The sequence below is a fragment of the Manis pentadactyla genome, chromosome 2, assembly GCF_030020395.1.
Source record: "Manis pentadactyla isolate mManPen7 chromosome 2, mManPen7.hap1, whole genome shotgun sequence".
Taxonomy (NCBI): Eukaryota; Metazoa; Chordata; class Mammalia; order Pholidota; family Manidae; genus Manis; species Manis pentadactyla.
This window is the reverse complement of record NC_080020.1, coordinates 12,709,394-12,719,033: the sequence shown is the minus strand read 5'-3', so window position 1 is coordinate 12,719,033 and position 9,640 is coordinate 12,709,394.

Sequence of the window (9,640 nt, the reverse complement as noted above, 5' to 3'; positions counted from 1 at the left end):
GAAGAAGAGGCAGGAAGTGGGGGAGGCCTGGCCACCGTGACCTGGCAGCCCTGCGGCAGTGCAACGGGATCAGGGATGCCCGGGACCCATGAGGGACGACCGACAACCCAGTTGCACGTCTCAGCAACTAGATCTCAGGGAGGCAGCTCACAAAGGATGGCTGAACGCCAGCAAAGCCCCCTCCCAGCATGCCCTGAATCCAGTGAGATGTCCCTGCTTGCCTGCGGATCTTGAGTCCTGTCGTGGGCACACCACCGTATTGGGTATGGCCGTCCGTAAGATGCAGCTCGATCACCGCTCTTGTTCATTCTTCTCTCAGCGCCTGTGACCATCTACACTTAATTAGCTTGGATGAAATCTCTTCTGCACTTGCGAGACATAGAAAAGCATTGTGTCCCTTTCCTGGATTCCCAAGTTAATAGGCAAATAATGTTAGGCTAATTATGGGAGAGTTATTTTCATTTCAATAAAGATAATTGGAATTATCTCTATTTTAAGCTGCATATAGACACAAATATACGCTTTAGAATCTCTCCAAGTTTCCAAATGCAGTATTATCGCCATGAATTGCTTTAGTGAATTTATTGGGACTTAAAGTAAATGAAAGGAAATCAAGGGGCACAGGTAATAAAGACACTCACGCCTAATGTCCTAAATCCTTCTAAGCATCAAGCAAGCAGTCTGTCTTAGGATCCTAATTATTATTTTCACTACGTGCCCCAGAGAAATAGGCACATAAACAAAACTGACAGGCTCTGACAGTGTTATTAGCCACCGTCAAGGTGATCATCATAGCACAGGATCCCCTCGCCATACGCTGCCACATGCAAACCTCCGGGAATTCAGTCTACCAGGTAGATACGGAGGGAAGAGAAATGAGGTTGGAATTGAGGTTTCTTAGTAAATTCACCCCTTAGTATGCCTTTATGAACTGTTAGATTTTCCCCAGAAGCATTCCTTGTGGCCACCAGTGCCCATGCTCTGTAGCTTTGAAGAAACCATAAAATTGTTAATCCTCCCTTTGTCTTTTGTCCATTCATTCCCTTAGCAACTGTTTACTGCATAGCTACACATGAGGCAAGATGCTAGGCACCTGGGGAGTTTTGTTTTAAAAACAGCAGAAAAGATAACACATGTGCACAAATCTCATTCCTGTAAATTGAATTACTGTTCAAATGTGGCTTTAAAAGACACAATTTTTAAAAGTTCTTTATAAAGTGAAACATCCAACTGTCATATGAATAAATATTTAATTTGGAAACTGCTGTGTTGGTGTAAAGAAACACATTTCTAAGGTCGAGAGCAAGCTGGGGGAAAGTGGATTTCTTCACGGAGGATTCCCCGGATGACATGCGTGGTGAGCACGCGGAGTCCGTGCGGGTCGGACAAGCCCCCTGGGAGGGGGGACGCGCAGCGGGCCGCAGGGCTGGACAGGGGCCCTGAGGAGCGGGGAGGGGCGCGGAAGGGCCTCCGGTGCAGGCCAGCGGGGGTAGCCGGAGCGCCCGCCGCCCCCCTGCCGGGGCTGGAGGGTGGGGGGGACAATGGTCGTCAGCAGGGACACTCGCCTGGGCAGCTGTGCGGTTGACCGCGGGAAGCGGAGCCCGAAGGCTGGTGGTCCTGGAAGTGCCCCCCGGGCCCAGGACTCAGGGCAGGGCAGGGAGAGGTGCAGACAGACTCAGGGAGCCCGAGGGGTGGGGAGAGGTGGGGTGCTGCGGGGAGGGAAGGGGAGTCCGCGACCCTGGAGCCCTGGGCCTGGCCCCCGCCCCACTCGCCCTGTCCCCGCCCCGCCGCCAGGGTCCCGGGGGGCAGTGGGCCCCTCACTGAAGTGCAGACAAGGCGGGGCTGGAGGGGGCAGAGCTCTTCTCCGGGTCAAAACAGCGCCTTTCCGAAGAAGCACCTTGGTGCCGCCACAGCCTCAGCCGACCCAGGACTGTTTACCCTTTGACAGCCAAGGCAGGTGGAATGGCTCTTCCTGAGGGCCTTCTCCGTACCTGGCACCATCCCCTTTCTTCAGCTCTCTGGACACAAGTATCTCTGTGACATGTTTTATTTTTGCCTTTTCTAGCTTCTTCAAATAATCCATTATAGAGCCACCATCCATTCGCGTATGTAAATCCTTCCTGAACAGCTCCTGCTTTTAGCCTGTGCATATTCTTGGGATCAGTGAATTGCATCTACCTCACAATCATTGTATAAATGAGTAATTTTGTTGTGTTTTTTGCTTGTCTTGATAGGACATTAAGGTGTCACTGAGGGCACCCTTGTTTGGCACTCATTCATTCATTTGCTCAGGAAGCATTGATCTGGCACAAACCATGCAGCACTAGACTCTGTGCCAGCCATGGAGGAAACAGAACAGCATGCTTCCAGCTCTCAAGGAATTCGCGAACTAGTGGTGCAGACAGACTGGGAAAAGCAACACTGTAGCAGGAATGCGAGGGCGAGTTCTGAGCAAGGTGTAGAAGCACCAGAGAGAAATGCCTGCCTAAAAAATGACATTGCTTCGAGAGTCTGCCTGCACTTCCACCCTAGATTTTTTTTTTTTTTAGATTTTGTCTTTCTTTTTAGTCTTCATCTTTTCAAGTTAAATAGTCCTTATCTTTTTATCCAGCTCCTTTTGGAAGCCTCTTTAGACTCTTGACCTGTTAAATTTAACATTTGTCTATCTTTCTCCATGTTTGGTCTGAAATTGAAAAATCTTTCAATTGTGGACACATCATAAAAAGTTAAGATTATGCCTTCAGACTATTTTGCTTTTAGATGTCAGTCTAGTATACAATAACACAACATGCATTGTTGAACTGATCTTTTTTCTTCTGAAATTCACTTGAATTGTAAGGTTTGAGAACCTAGAACTCCAGAAAGAGGTCTGTTCTTCTTAGGAACTCGTGTGTGTGTGTGTGTGTGTGTGTGTGTGCTCATCCAAGCCTTAAGTTGCTGAGATTCTTTCATAAATACTAAACCTCCTGCCCAGATGTGTAATGTGAGGATGGAGTCCAGGACAGATCACTATCCTTAAAAGGATATATATTTTCTGATAAGAGATTTGGGCAGATACAAACAGTACGATGGACAAGCCAGTGAAAATACCCCAGGGTTACCTACAGCCAGGCAGTACAGTGTAGGCGACTGACTGACTTCAATCTTTGAAATATGAAAACCACTCTGAAGTTTGCCATTTCAGTTCATGGCTGCTGAGAGGTCCTCAGCTGCTCTGACAGGAGAAAGCTCTTGAAACGATTTGCTGGCGTGCTTGTACGATTACCTTGAGACCCTTGCTCAGAGGTGTGAGTCTCACAAGGTCTCTCCTGCTGCACCTGTGGACCCGGCACCAGCCTCCTTTCGGAAATGGATGAATCACACGTTAGAAGTCCTCTCTCTCATCTTTCTGTTTTGTGGGCGCAGAAGGATACACACTCCCTTAAGAAGTGTTTATGGCCTGAGTAAAGGCAAAGCAATGAAAACATAAACTTAAATACATTCGTTTATGCCAGCTAATAGGCAATCTTGATGGTTTTAGTCCATTAAGCTGTAGGTCTCAAGGCTCATGCCCAGGCGCTTGCTGGCTCTCTTGCTGGAATCTCCTGGCTGCCGGCTCACATCACTTCCTTCAGGCCTCCTTGCCACTGTCACCCTTTCGGGGAGGAGTTTCTGGTTAATGCACTAGCAGTGTACACATTACACACATACATGTGCACTCACACAGTGTGTTCATACTTATATTTTCCATCGCACTTACCATCACGTGACATCCTATGTGTTTACTTGCTCTTAGCCTCTCTCATGCCCCTAATATTAAGCAAGCTTTCAGTCTATTTTCTTCTCTGCTACATCTCCAGCACCAGAACACTTGATAAATGCTAAAAAAATATTTATTGAATGAATTGTGATTTCCAAATATAGGACTTACTTCTCAATCCTCATCAGCTTATAAGGAGGAAGATACTAAATGCACACCACCTTTCTCCACGAATCTAGCAGATGCTCAAAAAGTAAGATGCTGAGCAGGTGCTTTTGTTTCCTTAGCCATGGACACCAGTTAAGAAAAAATACCAGTGAAGTTGACACGGAGAAGTTCTCAGAACGCAGGACACGCTGAAGATGCTCTGTATTTTAATACTGGATATCAAACCCATGTGGCTTACTGCCAAATCCTGATCCCAGCGTTAAGCCACCTCAGGCGACATATCTTGAAAGGAAGGTGCACCTGATAATGGATTCAAGAGCAGTAACATCAGAAAGAGTGGGCTACGAGGATGTCAGATAGAGTAAAGTTCAACATATTTGAATGCTGTGATTTGAGTTCTCAGGTCAGATTCCATCGGACTCAACAGGGCTCTGAAACGACCATGTCTATTGCTGCAGACCTGAGGCCACCACCTCCCGCCTGGCTGCAGCTCTGAGGCCCCGGACTTCCAGGCTCTGGATAAGCAGGAGCACAGCTGTTGTCATTCTCACCGAGCTCCCCACCCAGCCCTGATGGGAGGGGAAGGAGGCTGCTGGAGGACAGAGGCTGAGGTGGGGCTGGAAAGGTGACAGATCTGTTACTCTGCAATCACAGCACCCCCTACTGCAGACAGCTGCAAACCATACCTGAGTCCCAGGCGGTAGGAGGAACAGATGCAGATGCAGAAGGGCACATGTCTAGTTGGTGAGTCAGCTGGGCACTGAGCAACAGCACACACCCAGGCAGGCCCTCCTTGCTCCCCCATCCAGGACTCCCAGAGGTAACCTGGGACCCCCACACTGCTCTCACGCCCAGTAGCAAGCCCCTGCCCTGTCTGGTCCTCAGGCATGAAGAGTGTTAGGTGAACTTGGCCTCTTGCTCTCTGGAGCTCACTCTGAGTAGGCCTCCGTGAGATGAGTGAGGCCAAGTGCACTGCTGTGTGAGTAAACCCCAGCCAGCTCGTCCTGGTACCAGCCACACATGCCAGCAAATGAACGGAGTGAAATATTCTCAACCTGAGAAGGGTAATCAGTGGAAAACTCAGAGATGAAATACTGAATGGTGAAAAACCAGATGCTTTTACCTTAGAACAAGAACAGGACAAAGATGTACATGCTAACAGCTTTGATTCAATCACACTGGAGTTGAATAGTTGAATAGGCAAGAAAAAAATACAATAAAAAGCATAGAGTTTATAAAGGAAGAAACAAAATTGCCTTTATTTACAGTCAACATGGTCATAGATATAAAACAATCCTAAGAGAATAGACAAAATCTACTAGAAGTAATAAACGAAAATAACAAGACTGCAAGATAAAAGATCAATATGCAATGATAGTTTTATTTCTAACTATTAAAACACCAAACACAATCGAAATTGATATTGAGAAAACAAATACATTTATAATAGCATTAAAAAAAATCTTCAGGAATAAATGTAATGAAAGGTGTGGAAGAGTTTTACACTGATAACTACAAAACACTGTTGAGAGAAAGACCTAAATAAATATGCCATGTTCATGAATTGGAAGACGCACCATTAAGAGAGCAATCCTCCTGTAGTCAATAAATTCAGCACAATCTTACTCAAAAATCTCAGCAGGCATTTTATTTTTAGAAATTCACAAGTGGATTCTAATCGAGACATGGATAGGCAAAGAATCTAAAATAAGCCAAACAATTTTTAAAAGAAGAAAAATGTTGGATGACTTAAACCACCTGATAGCAGGACTTACTGTAAAGTTACAGGAATCAAGAGAGTGTGGTTACGGGTGTTAGGGAAGGCACACGGATTCACGATCAAACTTTCAGCAAACTCACGACAGAGTAGAATCGAGGAATAGATCCACACACATATAGTCAACTGATTTTGACTAAGGTGCCAAAGTAATTCCGTGAGGGAGAGAGTGTTTACAACAAACGGCACTGGAACAACTGACTCTCTATATTGGAAAAAAAGTCTTGACCCCTATCCTTTGCCATATGCAAAAATTAACTCAAAATGGACCATAGACCTAAATTTAAAAGCTAAAATCTTAAGCCTTTTAGGCAGAAAACATAGGAGAAAATATTTGTAACATGAAGTTTGGCAATAATTCATTCAAACATTAAGGTGAGAAATGAAAGAAAAATAGTGATAAATAGAACTTCATCAACAAATCTTTTGCTCTTGAAAAGACCTTCTTTAGGAAATAAAATGGGAAGCAATATTTGTAAAATGTCCAACAAAGGCCTTGTACCCTGAATACATAAGAACTCTTATAACCTACCAATAAGAAGACAAACAACTCAGTCAAAAAACGGACAGAAGATTTAAACAGGCACGACATAAAAGAATAAATACAAAAGGCCAATAAAGAATGAAAGATGCTCAACTCCACTAGTTATCAAAGAAATGCAAATTAAAACAACAAAGATATTTCTATATACTCAGTACAATGGCTGAAATTTAAAAAGCCTGGCAATATCGAGTATTGGTCTGAAGATGGAGCAACTGAAACACTCACAGACAGCTGGTGGTTAAACCGGAACGATATGTTCACTTTGAAAAACAAATTGGCAGTTTCTCAGAATGATAAATACCCTTACCATTCACCCCAGAAATTCCACTCCGGACTATACAACCAGGAATGAATACATAAATCCACACAAAGACATTGTCTGCAAATGTTCACAGTAACATTCTTTTTAATTGTCCCAAACTGAATACAACCAAAATATCCATAAACCAGTCTCTAGGTAAAGAGGTTGTCATATATCCAGACAGTGGAATACTGCTCAGCAATAAAATGGAATGACCTACTGCTACATGCAAAAACATGGATGAACTCAAAAATATGCAAAGTGAAAGAAATCAGACACAAGACACACACACCTATTATTCCCTTTCTATGAAGTTCTAGAAAAGGCAAAAACACAGAGACAAAAAGCAGATTGGTGGCTGTCTTTGGCCGGAGAGAGACTGGCAGCAAAGGGAGCGCAAGGGAGTTTGGGTTTCTATGGGGCTTGCATGATGGCACACATTTCCCAAACGCATAGAACTATACTCTTGAATTTTACTGAATGCAAATTAACCTCAAAAGATGCAAAAAAATCTATATGTAAAAATCATTATCTTTGAAATATGAAAATAACAGTCAGGAAAAGATCAATGGAAGAAAGGACAGTGTCTTGGCTCTCCTCTGTTCACGCTCCGGATTCGTTCTCCACCTGACTCTACCCTGCTCTATGCCAGGAGGGCTCGACTGTATTGACTATGTCCGCGGGCTCTCTTGGCCTCCTGCCTCGGGCTGGGCTTGGCCCATGAAATGCCCCAGCAGGAGACCTTAAGGGAGGGAAGAAAGGGAGGGAAGAAAGGGAGGTAGCTAATTTACCTCCTCTCTACCCCTGTTGTCTGTCGTGGATTCACAGCAGGCTAGTGGTGTCCCTGGACCAGGTTTACACCTCTGATCTGGCACAGGAGCTCTGCGTGTGGATTACAGCCGCGTCCCCTGCCTGCAGACCTTCAGGCCCAGGTGTGGGAAGGAAGAAACTGTTACTGGCCCAAAGGTATTGCTCTGTCTTCTTACTTCTTCTATACTTTGTTCAACTTTTTGTAAATACCACCTTTCTCTGTCTCAAATTCCCCAACTTAAATGGCTTCATTTGTTTCCTTACTGAAACCCTCACTGATACAGAGCCCACTCACAACAGCAACAAAAAAGAAAAGAATACATTGAAATTAACCAGAAATTGCAGGAGCTGTTTAAAGAACAAAATCAACAAACAAGACTTAAACAAATGGAAAGACATCTTGGACTTGGACAGGAAGTCTCCTCTTATAAACATTGATTCTTCCTTAGAAACTTTATAAATTAAATGCCAACAAGTATTTTTATTGTTCTGTTGCTATTGTTGTTTCATTTTTCTAATTAAAGAAACCAGTTTTAACATTCATGTTGATAAACAAATAAGAATAGTTAGGAAAACTAAAAAAAAAAGCGAGTATTAAAAACAAAATTATTATTAATTTTCTTTTAAACTATTGGTATTGGTACATGAATAGGAGAGACCTATGTAACTGAACAAAAAGCCCCCAAATCTATGCAAATACTTGTAAGAAATTACAATAAAAATAGCATCTCACATCAGTGGGGAAAAGTACTGCAAGTAAATATGAGAATTTGTGGTAACTGTGGAGTGGTAAAAGCCTTTCTAATGATACCTTAAAAATCCAGAATTCATGAGTTTTAAACATGAGGAAAGAGGTTCGACTTTTCTCATAACAAAAGAAATGCAAATTTAGACAATTTGGATGGAGTCAGGTGGAGTATGGTAGAGAATGAATCTGGCGGGCAGACAAAGGACAGCCACTTGTTAAGTAGGAAAACTCAAAAATACAATGAAGTCTTCCTCGTGAGGCTGTGGGCAAATAGGTTCTACCATACACCACACTTAGGAGTGTAAATTGGTACTCGCCCTACTGGAGGGCTGCGGACATCTATTAGAATCCAAATGCATTTACATTTTGACCTCGCTGTTCTATTCCTGGATGTTTACTCTCTAGATATGTTTACACAAGTGCAAAGTTATGTCTATATAAACTTTCCATCTCAGCATTGTTTTTAATAGCAAAAACCAAGAGACAATCCAAATACGTACGAATGGAGAAATTATAATGTATCTATGCAGTGTAATACTCTGCAGCCTAGACAAGCCCTGAGGATGGCTCTATGTACTGAGATCGCACAATGTTACTGAAAAAGCAAGATTCTGCAGAGGGTGTGCAGTGCCTTACTATGTGTGTAAACAAAAGAGGAGAGGAAAGTAAGATGATACATATGCAGTTGCTTGTATGTAACCAAGAATATTCTGAAAGAATAGGCAAGAAACTGGTCACAGAGGTTGTCTGAAGGGCAAAGGCAAGGGCTGATGGCAGCTGGGTGGGTAAGGGGCAGAGGTGGGAGGTAGGCCGATCATCGTTTGCCTTCTTACATTTGGGAAGGTGCTGAACCTATTACCTATTCAAAAATTTCAACATATAAAGATATATTAATCTGACAAGCAAAACTCCCAGAATGATGGAGATTAGGATGCTACCAAAGAAATCCTCTTTAACCCTCAGTGGATTCTTCACACCCACTGTCCCCCACATTGTACAAGGACCATTTTCTGTCATCCAGAGAGAGGGACAAGGGCAGTTCTTGTAGCCTTTGCTACCCATCCTGGTTAATGGGATGGGATTAGGTGTGTTCATTCTTCAGCTCCTCGCCAGACTCACAGGACGCTGACCTATGAGAATTGCTCTCAGTAAGATTCTCTCACTCATTGTCTTTGATTCCCACACATGCTGATGTTTCAAGCCTCCAAAGTACATGTTTTTATTCTTCTTTATTTGGACAAGTACAAAAGTGTGATTTTATACTTCTCAATTTGGACAAATTGATACATGCCATTGCAACATTAACAACCCCACCATACAATTTAACACCATTGCCAATAACAGCATGCTGTTAGTTTAGTCTGACAGCCCATGTTTGATGCTTTTCATTTATTCTTTTTCTTTTTTACATAAGAACCTACTTCATTCTGCTGCTTTTGTGCATAAGACTACCTTACATTTTTATCCACAAAAACATCTAAGACTAGATGCTTTCTACAGATCATTGGCTCTCAAGCTGATGAGTATTCAAACCCATAATTACTGAAAATCAT